Source organism: Cetorhinus maximus, chromosome 1, assembly GCF_964194155.1.
Source record: "Cetorhinus maximus chromosome 1, sCetMax3.hap1.1, whole genome shotgun sequence".
Lineage (NCBI taxonomy): Eukaryota > Metazoa > Chordata > Chondrichthyes > Lamniformes > Cetorhinidae > Cetorhinus > Cetorhinus maximus.
Genome location: NC_135879.1, coordinates 236,199,219 through 236,213,440, shown reverse-complemented (window position 1 = coordinate 236,213,440; position 14,222 = coordinate 236,199,219). Strand labels below are relative to the sequence as shown.

At 45.5% G+C, this 14,222-nt stretch overlaps 1 protein-coding gene and 1 long non-coding RNA gene across 3 annotated transcripts in view; one reads left to right on the top strand and one right to left on the bottom strand.

Moving 5' to 3' along the window:
• The window catches only part of LOC144688187 (uncharacterized), a 40,397-nt gene extending 38,828 nt beyond the window's left edge, over positions 1 to 1,569 (top strand). Inside the window, exon 3 of one of the 2 annotated variants that reach the window (XR_013578391.1) lies at positions 169 to 1,569. This is a non-coding gene — a long non-coding RNA (uncharacterized LOC144688187). Of the gene's footprint in view, positions 1 to 165 lie in introns of both variants that reach the window. The other variant, XR_013578385.1, reaches the window with a different exon arrangement.
• The window catches only part of LOC144688041 (dedicator of cytokinesis protein 2-like), a 1,154,257-nt gene that overhangs the window by 1,102,310 nt on the left and 37,725 nt on the right, over positions 1 to 14,222 (bottom strand). The gene's annotated exons all lie outside the window — the stretch shown is intronic.

Below are 14,222 nucleotides of genomic sequence, written 5' to 3'. Positions count from 1 at the left end.
GGGATTGTAACAATATATCATCAAAAATGTACAGTGATGCAACTGGTAATGTAGCGATGATTCCATCTCAATAGACGTGCCTCCTACTTAAACCTTTCTCCTTTGTTGATAGTTCATTCAAATATTTGCATAGTCAGAAATACTCTGTGGCATTTCAGTCCATAGCAGATACCACAGCTACAATTGGGCAAACTTTTCCTATCTGATTAACTCTAGAATGGATCTTACAAATCAGGCCACCTTTGACAACCATCAAACTGAAGCCAGGTCACAAATGGAACCAGAACAACTCTGCCGCTCCTAAAACTGTTCCAACAAGCTTGGTTTCCTCTGTGCCAAATGCGTATTTTGCCCGAACGTATTCTTAACTCTCTCTAAAGCACAAGTGCCTCCAAGACTGGAAAATTGCTTCTGCATCACGAGTGGGTCCAAATAGTTCTTATCTCACAGTCCTGAACAGGATGCAAGAAATATCATTTTGTCTGATAGGTGTTTTCTTTGTCTCTGGTTTCCAACTTCCTTCTTCGCATCCCCTCTCCTGAATCACCACTCTGTCGAAATGAAGACTCTGCATTTGTTTGAATGATGGGAAGTGGAATGAAGGGATATAAGAACAGAGTGCGTAAATGTGATGCGGACTGTTCCCTCGTGGGGAGGGTAAATGCCGACATGGGCTGGCGGGGTTAAATGGTCTCTTTCTGTGTTGTAACTTCGGCAGAAGGGCCATGAAGGCTCGAAACGTTAACTGATTTCTTCTCCGCCGATGCTGCCGGACCTGCTGAGTTTTTCCAGGTAATTCTGTTTTTGTTTTGGATTTCCAGCATCCGCAGTAGCTTTTAGCTTTTTGTTTTTATCTTTGTGCCTGTTTTATTCCTATTCAATTAGTCCCATTCCCCTTTCCTTTCCCTGCATTGTTTTTTATTTCAAGTGTATATCCAATTTACTTTTGAAATTTATTATTAGATCTGTTTCCATATCCTTTCCGGCAGTGCATTGTGTAAAAATATTTCTCTTTATTTTGAACATTCCTATTAAATCTCTCCTTCACCTTCTCTGCTGTGAGGAGAACCCTTGCACACTCCCTTAATAAATTGTGCCTGGTTAAAATAAAGTTTCCTTAATGACAATGCTTAGAGCCCTCAAGAATAACAGAATGTCTGACCATAAACTCCCAGAAAACCACAGCGATGCCACTTTAATTCAGCCAACCAGATTTCAATGGAACCAAAACAATTGCAGCCTTTCAAGGATCATAAGGCTTCAACCAGCTCCATTTGCGAACTATTAACAATTGATGATGGAAAGGGGCCTTTGTTGTTGTCAGATCTAGAGTCAAACATGGGCCCAAAAGGCTGAAGTACAGGGAGCACTGCACCATTGGAAGTGCCGTATTTTAGATGAAACATTAACAGGGGCCCAACTTGCCCTCTCAGGACTTGAAAGTTCCACAACACTACTTCAAGGAAGAACAGGGGAGTTACCCCCCACCCCCCCGCCAGTGTCTTGGCCAATATTTATCCCTCAACCAATACATAAAAAATAGATTATCTATTCATTGTCTCTTGGTTGTTTGTGGGAGCTTGCTATGCATAAATTGGCTGCTGCATTTCCTAAATTATAACAGTGACTGCACTTCTAAATTGACAACAGAGCACATTGAGACATCCTGAGATCATGAAAGTTGCTCAATCAATGCAAGTTTTTTTTTTCTTTGATAGCTGGTGTGGACCATTGATGTTTGGAGAATATTAAGCTCCCCAGAGCAGGGGTTGGGAGAGAAACACTTACACAGCAATAATCTGCTCATTGATGATCAGTTTGGGTCCTGCCAGAGCCACTCAACCCCTGACCTCATTGCAGCTTTGCATGGTCCAAACATGAACAAAAGAGCTGAATTCCAGAGGTGAGGTGAGAGTGACTGCCCTTGACTTCAAGGTAATATTTGATCAAGACCAAGGATGGAATCATTGGCAGCGGGTGGGCATGAGCGGACAATATGGGCAAGAAGGCCAAAAATCGGTTTTACATCGTCATGAAACCAGCTTGTAATTGTCCGCTCCACCCGTCAATGGCGGTCCACGTTTCCTGCCGCTGCATATCAGGAACCTAATTTCAATACTTTAGCATCTCATTATAAGCCCTGCTCACCGGAATCAACACCCACGCTGGATCATCCGGGCACTACATCTGTAAAAAGCGACGTGCACCTGGCGAGCTGCATGTCGCTCGGGACTTCCAGGTTGGTTTGCCCACCTTGCTTCGGGCAGCACTCGCGGTTATCAGCGCCAGGCTTCGCAGGCAGGACCATATCACTTTTAGTGATGGTCATGGGCAGTTCTCTACCGAGCAGACCAGCCATAAGACGAGGGTGGCTTTTCAATGGTTGCAGGGTTAGGGCTTGCTTGGAAAAGGCGGAGAAGTGGCCTCAGGCAAGGGAAGAGGTTGCAGGAAGAAGGCTGTACTGGGGAAGGAGAGGTATCCCAGGGTGTGTGTGGGACCACACGTTGATCTGTGGATGTGGATTAAAGATGGCGAGGGCTGAGGAGGCAGTCTCCAGAGGAGATGAGGCCAGATGGAGATGTGAGGGTGTGTGAGTGAGAATGGGTGGTGATGCCCCTTGAGCTGGCAGTGAGTGTGATGCCAGTGATGGCCTTGTGAGTGTGTGAGTTTAGAGCGATGAGATGATTGCCTTACCCTGGCGGCACAGATGAGATCATTCACCTGCTTTCTGCATTGGATGGCCAACCTCTCGTGTGCAATATTGGCAATGACCGCCTCTGCCGCCGCCTCTCAAGCCAGAGTGGTGAGGCTGATGGGCCCCCTGCAGCCAGAGCGGGGGTGGAAGGTGGAAGACATCACGGCGAGCCTCCACGGTATCCAGAAGGCAACCCACAGATGCGCCACTGAATTGGGGGGCCGCACTCTTCTTGGCTTTTGGGGCCATATCTTCACCGGATTAGTCCTGGGCTGGAAGCATTGAGAGGTGCGCGTGCGGCTGCAATTTAAATATGTTGCCGGGCATGGGGAAGCGGCGAGTTAACGCCATGTCAGGCAAATCAAAAACTGCCCCCCAGCAATGTTTCCTGTGCTTCCCGTGGCTGCATAATTAATGAGGTGGGAAGGGGATGATATGGCACAAAAACCCGCCATTGCGGCCAGCGCGTAAAACATCTTTTTTCACGCCCGCTATTGCACTTCGTGCAAATCTGGGAGATTCCACCCCAAGGATCCCTAGCAAAATCAAAGTCAATAGGAATCGGAGGGAACACTCTCCCCTAGCTGGAGTCCTAACTAGCACAATGGAAGATGGTTGTGGTTGTTGGAGACCAATCATCTTAGTCCCAGGACATCACTGCAGGATTTCCTCAGTGTCCTAGGCCCAACCACCTTCAGCTACTTCCTTCCCTGCACATAAGGTCAGAAGTGCGGGTGTTCACTGATGATTGCACAGGTTTCAATACCATTCACAACTCCTCAGGTACTGAGTTACTGAAGCAGTCCGTGCCTGAATGCAGCCTGACCTGGACAACATTCAGGCTCTTGACTGATAAGGGGCAAGTAACATTTGCATTTGCCACACAAGTGCCAGGCAACAACTATCTTCATCAAGAAAGAATCTTACCACATCCCCTTTATTTTCAATGGCATTACCATCTGCAGGAGCTTGGTGCAAATGAGTGACTTGCTAGGTTTATTTAAGAGTCAATCACATGGTATGGGTCAAGAGGCACAGGTAAGCCAGATCAGGTAAGGACAGCAGATTTCTTTCACTCAAAGACATTAGTGAACCAGGTTACTTTTAGACCATAAGACCATAAGACATAGGAGCAGAAATTAGGCCATTCGGTCCATCAAGGCTGCTCTGCCATTCAATCATAGCTGATAAGTTTCTCAACCCCATTCTCCCGCCTTCTCCCCATAACCTTTGATCCCCTTACCAATCAAGGACCTATCTATCTCGGTCTTAAATGCACTCAATGACCTGGCCTCCACAGCCTTCTGTGGCAATGAATTCCATAGATTCACCACTCCCTGGCTAAAGAAGTTTCTCCTCATCTCTGTTCTAAAAGGTCTTCCCGTTACTCTGAGGCTGTGCCCTCGGGTCCTAGTCTCTCCTACTAATGGAAACATCTTCCCCACATCCACTATATCCAGGCCTTTCAGTATTCTGTAAGTTTCAATCAGATCCATCGAGTATAGACCCAGAGTCCTCAAACGTTCCTCATATGTTAAGCCTTTCATTCCTGGGATCGTTCTCGTGAACCTCCTCTGGACCCTCTCCAGGACCAGAACATCCTTCCTGAGATACGGGGCCCAAAATTGCTCACAATATTCTAAATGTGGTCTGACCAGAGTCTTATAAAGCCTCAGCAGCACATCCCTGCTTTTATATTCTAGTCCTTTCGAAATAAATGCCAACATTGCATTTGCCTTCCTAACTACCGACTCAACCTGCAAGTTAACCTTAAGAGAATCCTGGACTAGAACTCCCAAGTCCCTTTGCACTCCAGATTTCTGAATTCTCTCCCCATTTAGAAAATAGTCTATGCCTCTATTCTTCCTACCAAAGTGCATGACCTCACACTTCCCCACGTTGTATTCTATCTGCCACTTCTTTGCCCATTCTCCTAACCTGTCCAAATCCTCCTGCAGCCTCCCTGCCTCCTCAATACTACCTGTCCCTCCACCTATCTTTGCATCATCTGCAAACTTAGCCAGGATGCCCTCAGTTCCTTCATCTAGATTATTAATGTATAAAGTGAAAAGTTGTGGTCCCAACACTGACCCCTGCGGAACTCCACTAGTCACCGGCCGCCATCCTGAGAAGGACCCCCTTATCCCCACTCTCTGCCTCCTGCCAGACAGCCAATCTTCTATCCATGCTAATACCTTGCCTCTAACACCATCTTACTGAGCAGCCTCCTGTGCGGCACCTTGTCAAAGGCCTTCTGGAAGTCCAAGTAGATAACATCCATTGGCTCTCTTTTGTCTAACCTACTCGTTACCTCCTCAAAGAATTCTAACAGATTTGTCAGGCATGACCTCCCCTTGATGAAACCATGCTGACTTTGCCCTATTTTACCATGCACTTCCAAGTATTCTGAAATCTCATCCTTAATAATGGACTCTAAAATCTTACCAACGACCGAGGTCAGGCTAATCAGCCTGTAATTTCCTGTCTTTTGCCTCACTCCCTTCTTAAACAGGGGGTTACATTAACGATTTTCCAATCCTCTGGGACCCTCCCTGACTCCAGTGATTCCTGAAAGATCACCACTAACGCCTCCACTATCTCTTCAGCTATCTCCTTCAGAACTCTGGGGTGTAATCCATCTGGTCCAGGTGATTTATCCACCTTCGGAGCTTTCAGTTTTCCTAGCACCTTCTCCTTGGTAATGGCCACCATACTCACCTCTGCCCCCCGACTCTCTTGAACTCTGGGGATGTTAATCATGTCTTCCACCGTGAAGACTGACGCAAAGTACCTATTCAATTCCTCCACCATTTCTTTGTTCCCCACTACTACTTCTCCAGCGTCATTTTCCAGCGGCCCAGTGTCCACTTTTGCCTCTCTCTTACCCTTTATACATCTAAAAAAACTCTTGCAATCTTCTTTTATATTACTGGCTAGTTTACCCCCATATTTAATCTTCTCCCTCCTTATTTCTTTTTTAGTTGTCCTCTGTTGGTCTTTGTAGGCTTCCCAATCCCCTGGTTTCCCACTGCTCTTCGCCGCATTGTATGCTTTCTCTTTAGCTTTTATGCTGTCGTGTGTCCCTGACTTCCCTTGTCAGCCATGGTTGCCTCGCCCTCCCTTTATTATGCTTCTTCTTCCTAGGGATGAATTTTTGCTGTGTCTCCCAAATTACTCCCAGAAACTCCTGCCATTGCTGTTCCACTGTCTTTCCTGCTAGGCTCATCGCCCAGTCAATTCTGGCCAGCTCCTCCCTCATGCCTCTGTAGTTGCCTTTATTCAACTGTAATACCGTTACATCTGATTCCAGCTTTTTCCTCTCAAATTGCAGGGTAAATTCTATCATATTATGGTCACTTCCTCCTAAGGGTTCCTTCACCTTAAGCTCACTTATCAAATCTGCTTCATTACACATCACTAAATCTAGAATTGCCTGTTCCCTAATGGGCTCCACCACAAGCTGCTCCAAAAAGCCATCTCATAGACATTCCACAAATTCCTTTTCTTGGGATCCACTACCAACCTGATTTTCCCAGTCTACCTGCATATTGAAATCCCCCATGATCACTGTAACCTTGCCTTTCTTACACGCCTTTTCTATCTCCTGGTGTATCTTGTGCCCCACATCCTGACTACTGTTCGGAGGCCTGTACGTAACTCCCATTATGGTTTTTTGACCTTTGCGGTTCCTCAACTCTACCCACACAGATTCTACATCATCTGACCCTACGACATTTCTTGCTATCGATTTAATTTCATTTCTTACTAACAAAGCAACCCCACCCCCTCTGCCAACCTGCCTATCTTTTCGATAGGATGTGTATCCTTGGATATTTAGCTCCCAGTCCTGATCCCCTTGCAGCCATGTCTCCGTGATGCCCACCACATCACATCATACCTTTTACAACAATTCAGTGGTTTCACAGTCATCATTACTGAGACTAACTTTTGATTCCAGATTTATTAATTAATTGAACTTAAATTTTGCTAAAGTGTGATTTGTACCTATATCCCCAGAGCATTAACCTAAACCTCTGAATTTCACAACCTGTAATATTACCACTATGCCACATTCAGTGGCATATGTTATTGCTGAATCCCCCATCATCAACATCCTGGGGGTTACAATTTGCCAGAAACTTAAGTGGACCAGAGATGGACTGCACAGTGTTTCAAGAAGTCAGCTCACCACCACCTCCTCTAAAGCAATTAGAGATGGGCAACAAATGCTGGCCTCGACTTTCCTGGGTGAGTGCAGTTGTACCAGCACTCAAGAAGCTTGACACCCACTTGGTCAGCACCACATTAAACACCTTGTACATTCATTTCTTTCACCACCCTTGTACAGTGGCTGAAGTGTGGAACATCAATAAGAGGCACTGCAGCAACTCAGCAAGGCTCCTTCAATAGCATCTTCCAAAACCACGACCTTTACCACTTCAAAGGACAAGGAAAGTGAGAATACCACATTCTACAATTCCCCTCCAAGTCAGACAAAAGTCTGATTTGGAACTATATTGCTGTGCCTTCACTGTCATAGGATTAATATTCTGGAACTCCCTCCCTAAAAACACATGTAGGTGTATATACGTAACATGGACTGCAGTGGATAAGAAGGCAGCTCATCCCAACCTTCTCTGGGGCAACTAGTGATGGGCAATTAATGCTGGCCTTGCCAGCGATGCCCACACACCATGAACAATTAAAAAAAGGGTTGAATTATGGTGCCAGATCTAACTTTGCAATGGAAAAAGTCAAGCGCTGCTCCTCCCAAGTCATGATATAAATAGAAATATGACTCAGTTCTCGGACTTTTGGCCTCAATGAATTAACAAATAGTCTCCATACTCCGTTTTCATTGGGAATTGTGATGAGAACCAAACATGACTAATGTTTCCTCTTGAGCAATGCACCTTCAGAATCCTGGCTCGCAATTTTAGTTCTGTCTGCTTACTGAATTCAAACTGCAGAGCAACTGCACCGAGAGCAATTGAAACCCATCAGCAGAAGTCGATTTGCATTATGTCCTTTGTCTGCTCACTCCAGGTGAGCAATGTTCGCAGTGGGGAATAAGTCAGTATTGAGTTCACACAGCTAGTACCCGAACCAAACAGGAGAGGGGTCAAACTGGCTGGATTTAGATTAAAGCTTTCTCTACTCTGCCTTATCTTCATGAGCTGTCCATCCACCCCATCGGTGTAATACCTTTGCATTCTCAACATTTTTGGCTTCATTGTGTCAGATCGATGATTTGTAAATTTCCCCACCTCTTCACCTCATTTCTCTCCTTTAAAGCACTTACAAGACCAGCAGGAATCTGCATTTAAATAATATACTTGATGTGGAGGAACTCAGGGCACGTTGCTGTGACCCACTTCATGTGACCAGGTGACCACTGCTGCCCTCACTTTCCTTTCATGTTAAGTTTCAGTAAAAAGGGAGAATGAAATGATCGCCGCAATTCGGTGTAGTCAGTGGATGCTCGTTCACTGAGACACAGACGTGAAGAATGGTTAATTCTGTCAGGTCCAGGGAAGTGGACTGTACCTCAGTCAGGAGCCAATTAAATTAATTTTCATCTTCACCACCTGGATACTGACCTGACAGATCAGATCGCTCATCCATTATCGAACTCATTCAATTATCATTCCTTCAAAATCAGGCATGTTTTACAATTAGGAGGGGTGAATGGGGAAGAGCAATCCATTCAGCCAGATTATCAACCAGACCGTGAGGTTTAAAATGATCCCAATACTACTTATTGGGAGAACAGCATGAAAAGATAAAAAGACTTCTGATTCCCCAAAGCCTGTCCACAATCTACAAGGGATAAGTCAGCAGTGTGATGGAATACTCTCCACTTGCCTGGATGAGTTCCAACAACACTCAAGAAGCTTAATACCACCCAGGACAAAGCAGCCCACTTGATTGGCACCCCATCCGCAAACATTCACTCCCTCCACTGGTGCACAGTAGCAGCACTGTGTACCATCTACAAGATGCACTGCAGCAACTCATAAAGATTCCTTCAACACCTTCCAAAGCTGTAACCTATGACCTCCACCACCTACAGGAACAAAGTGGGTGGACTCATGGGAGCATCACTGCCTACAACTTCCCCTCCACATCCCACACCATCCTGACTTGCAAATATATCACTGTTCCTTCACTGTCGCTGGGTCAAAATCCTGGAACTCCTTTGCTAACAGCACTGTGGGTGTACCTATGCCACATGGACTACAGCGGTTTAAGAGGACAGCTCACCACCACCTTGTCACAGGCAATTAAAGATGGGCAATAAATGCTGGCCCAGCCAATGATGCTCACATCCCAAGGACAAATAAAACAGGTCAAATGCGATGAGTATAGGGGTAGAAATTCATCTTGGATTTCAGCGCAAAATGGACAGTTTCACTTCAGATACCACTTTATATGCCCCATGCAATATTCACTTTCATTGAAACAGGGTTGGTCTATGCTAGAAGCCTGGTCAAGCACTGAGCTTGCTTGTTACATTCCAGAAGATTTTAATTCCCGTGCTTTATTTTAATTTTCAGGCCCTCATACCAGCCCAAATCTGGTAGAAGTCACTGCCTGACATAAAGACATTAGTGAGGAAGAAACTTGGCTCAAAAGATCATGAAGTAGAATCAACATGGGTAGAGATTAGGAATGGTAAGGCCCCTAACAGTGGTTATACTGTTGGACAGAGCATTAAACAAAGAAATTATTGGAGTATGTAATAAAGGCAATGGAACAATTATGGGGACGTTAATCTTCATATAGTCTGGACCAATCAAATTGCCAAGCCTGGTCTAGAAGCTGAGTTTGTAGAATGTTTTTGTCACAGTTTCCTGGAGCAATAAGTTGTGAACCCAATTAGGGATCAAGCTATTTTAGACCTAGTATCGTGTAATGAGGCAAGGTTAATTAGTAATCTCATAATGAAAGATCCACTGGGAAATAGTGATCATAATACAATTGAATTCTGTTTAAAGTTTGAAAATGGTATACTCCAATCACAAACATGAATCTTAAACTTAACCAAAACCATACATAGGTATGAGGGGAGAACTGGCTAAGGTTGATTGGGTAAATAGACATGTTTTTAATTCATTCACAGGGCCAGCATTTATTGCCCATCCCTAGTTGCCCTTAAGAAGGTGGTAGTGAGCTGCCTCCTTAAACTGCTGCAGTCCATGTGGTGTAGGTCCACCCATAGTGCTGTTAGGAAGGGAGTTCCAGAATTTTGACCCAGCAACAGTGAAGGAAAGACGATATATTTCCAAGTCAGGATGGTGTATAGCTTGGAGGGGAACATCCAGGTGGTGGTATTTCCACCTATCTGCGGCCCTCGTCCTTCTAGGTGCTAGTGGTCGTGGGTTTGGAAAGTGCTGTCTAAGGAGACTTGGTGAATTCCTGCAGTGCATCTTCTAGATGGTGCACACTGCTTTTATGTGCGTTGGTGGTAGGGGGGTGAATGTTTGTGGATGTGGTGCCAATCAAGCAGACTGCTTTGTCCTGGACGATGTCAAGCTTCTTGAGTGTTTTGGGAGCTGCACTCATCTTGGCAAGTGGGCAGTATTCCATCACACTCCTGACTTGTGCCTTGTAGATGGTGAACAGGCTTTGGGGAGTCAGGAGGTGAGTTACTCGTCACACGATTCCTCGCCTCTGGCCTGCTCTTGGAGCCATAGTATTTATATGGCTAGTCTAGTTCAGTTTCTGGTCAATGGTAACCCCCCAGAATGTTTCTAGTGGGGGATTCAGTGATGGTTATGCCATTGAACATCAAGAGGCGATGGTTGGGTTGTCTCTTGTTGGAGATGGTCATTGCCTAACACTTGTGTGGCGCGAATATTACTTGACACTTGTCAGCCCACTTGTCCAGGTCTTGCTGTATTTGGACATGGACTGCTTCAGTATCTGAGGAGTCGTGAATGGTGCTGAACATTGTGTAATCATTAGCGAACATCCCTACTTCTGACCTTATGATGGAATGAAGGTCATTGACGAAGCAGCTGAAGATGGTTGGGCCGAGTTCACTACCCTGAGGAACTCCTGAAGTGATGCCCTGGAGCTGAGATGACTGACCTCCAACAACCACAACCATCTTCCTTTGTGCTAGGTATGACTCCAACCAGTGGAGAGTTTTGCCCCTGATTCCCATTGACTCCAGTCTTGCTAAGGCTCCTTGCTGCCACACTTGGTCAAATGCGGCCTTGATGTCAAGGGCAGTCACTCTCATCTCACCTCGTGAGTTCAGCTCTTTTGTCCATGTTTGAACCAAGGCTGTAATGACGTCAGGAGTTGAGTGGCCCTGGCAGAACACGAACTGGGTATCAGTGCGCAGGTTATTGCTAAGCAAGTGCTGCTTAATAGCGCTGTTGAAAACCTCTTCCATTACTTTACTGATGACCGAGAGTAGACTGATGGGGTGGTGATTGGCCGGGTTGGATTTGTCCTGCTTTTTGTGTACAAGGGTATGGCAATAAATAAACACGGGGAAACATTCAAAGAAACAATTCAAAATATAAAACAAAAATACATTCCATTGAAAAACAAAAGCTCAGTAAGAAAGATCCATTTGTGACTTTCTCAGGAAGTTAAATATAGTGTCGGATTAAAAGAAGAGGCAGTACAGCAAAGTTCACTAAATCGGTCCCTGGGATGAGAGAGTTGTCCTATGATGAGAGGCTGAGTAAATTGGGCCTATATTTTCCAGAGTTTAGAAGAATGAAAGGGGATCTCATTGAAGCATACAAGATTCTAAAGGGTTTTGACAAGTTATACACTGAGAGGTTGTTTCCCCTGGCTGGGGAATCTAGAACTTGGGGACAACAGTCTCAGGATAAAGGGTTGATCACCTAGGACCTCAATGAGGAGAAGTTTCTTCATGTAAAGGGTTGTGAATCCTTGAAATTCTCTACCCCAGAGGGTTGTGGATGGTCCTTTGTTGATTATATTTAAGGCTGGGATAGACAGATTTTTGGTGCCTCAGGGAATTGAGGGAGTGGGCAGGAAAGTGGAGTTGTAGTCCAGTATAGTCATGATCATATTGAAGAGTGGAGCAGGCTCAGTGGGCTGTGTGGTTTAATCCTGCTCCTAGCTCTTGTATTCCTGTACCTAAACTGACAGGACAACGTCACTGGTTCCCACGGCAACGGTCCTCGGCACCCAAGTAAGCACATCGCAGTTGGACAAGGGAGGCCCAAGGTGTCCTTGTGTGGGACATGGTGGAATGTAGCCGACATGAAAAACCGCAAAATAAAATTAAAGGACAACTTTACTGGACCTTATCCGACTCTTGATCCAGCTCATTGCAGGCCTGACGTGATAGGGAGTCACCAATGGGATTGGAGTATAGGAATAATGAAGTCTTGCTACAATTGTATTGCATTCATGAGAACACTATTCAAGCTTCAGGTTAAAATAACAGGAGCCCCAATGATGTCATCGGAATCTAATCTGCATATTTAAGAGGACCCTGTGGGTGTGGGATCGGGTGTCCTTGCCGCTTATATGATTACCTCTGGCTGGAGAAAGCAGAACAAGGAGGCCTAATCAGAGCTAGGCCATTCATGGGTGAGATCAGGAAGCATTTTCTCACACAAATGGTAGTGGAAATCTGGAATCTCCCCCCACAAAAATTATTGAGGAGGGGGAGGGTAGGGGTCAAATGAAAATTTCAAAACCAAGATTGATAGATTTTTGTTAAGAAAGGGTATAACCAAGCTAGATTGTTAGAATTATGCTACAGACCAGACAAGGTTTAATTAAATGGTGGGAGCATGCTTAAGGGACTGAGTGGCTTTCTCCTGTAGCTATGTTCCAATATTTCGAAAGTATTTCTGCCAAGTGACTTCCATCAGTATCGGGTGTCCTGTAGGTGGATGAGAGCAACTGATTTTTTTTTTGAATTCATTTTAACAGGATGTGGGCTTCGCTGGCTAGGCCAGCATTTATTGCCCATCCCTAATTGCCCTTGAGAAGGTGGGGGTGAGCTGCCTTCTTGAACCACTGCAGTCCATACCCACAATGCTGTTAGGGAGGCAATTCCAGGATTTTGACCCAGCGACAGTGAAGGAATGGTGATACATTTCCACGTCAGGATGGTGAGTGGCTTGGAGGGGAACTTCCAGGTGGTGGTATTTCCATGCATCTGCTGCCCTTGTCCTTCTAGGTGGTAGTGGTCGTGGGTTTGGAAAGTGCTACCTAAAGAGTTTTGTTGATTTTCTGTAGTGCATCTTGTAGATGGTACACACTGCTGCCACTGTTCATCGGTGGTGGAGGGAGCGAACATTTGTGGATGTGGTGCCCATCAAGCGAGCTGCTTTGCCCTGGATGGTGTCAAGCTTCTTGAGTGTTGTTGGAGCTGGACTCATCCAGGCAAGTGGGGAGTATTCCGTCACACTCTTGACTTGTGCCTTGTAGATGGTGGACAGGCTTTGGGGAGTCAGGAGGTGAGTTATTCGCCGCAGGATTCCTTGCCTCTGACCTGCTCTTGTCACCACAGTATTGACATGGCTAGTCCAGTTCAGTTTCTGGTCAATGGTAACCTCCAGGATGTTAATAGTGGAGGATTCAACATTGATAATGCCATTGAATGTCAAGGGGAGATGGTTGGTTTCTCTCTTGTTGGGGATGGTCACTGCCTGGCACTTGTGTGGCGTGAATGTTACTTGCCACTTGTTAGCCTAAGCCTGGATATTGTCCAGGTCTTGCTGCATTTGGACATGGACTGCTTCAGTATCTGAGGAGTTGTGAATGGTGCTGAACATTGTGCAATCATCAATGAACATCCCCACTTCTGACCTTATGATGGAAGGAAGGTCATTGATGAAGCAGCTGAAGGTTGTTGGGCCTAAGGCAATAACCTGAGGATGAACCAAATGATATCTCAGGTGGTGCGGACTCCATCGGATGGATTAAAGGAGTACACATGGTTAAGACACAGAGATCTGATCTGTATTGCAATGGAGTTCCATTGTCCCATTTCCACACCAACAGATTCAGTGCAAGTCTGGTGGTTAGGCAGGGCGGGGAGGCGGTGGGTGTGAGGAGAGGTGGGGGGTTGCGTTGTGTGGACGGCAGCAGGAATAAGCAGTCAAGGATCCACAATCATAAAACAAAAATCAGGCAATCAAAACCACTTATGCAATTGACTGATACTCTACCGATACCTGAGTTAATATCTATGGCAGGCCCAAACTTTATGATGCAGAGTCTAGCCACATATCCATACTATACACAGTAAACACACAAACCTAGTTTACAGCAGCAGAAGACAGAAATTTGAAGGAATGTATCAGTCGGTTAAGGATTAATATTCGACATCCACATGAAGAGGTTTTAGGACAGGTTGCCAAATGCTTGATCAAAACAGGCAGATTTTAAGGTGTGCCATAAGAGAGGTTTAGCGGAGTGGTGGTGGGGCGGATGTGGAAATCCAGAGTTTGGGAGCTAGACAGATGAAAACATGGCCACTGAAGATGGAACAATGATAATTGGGGACGTGCAAAGGACC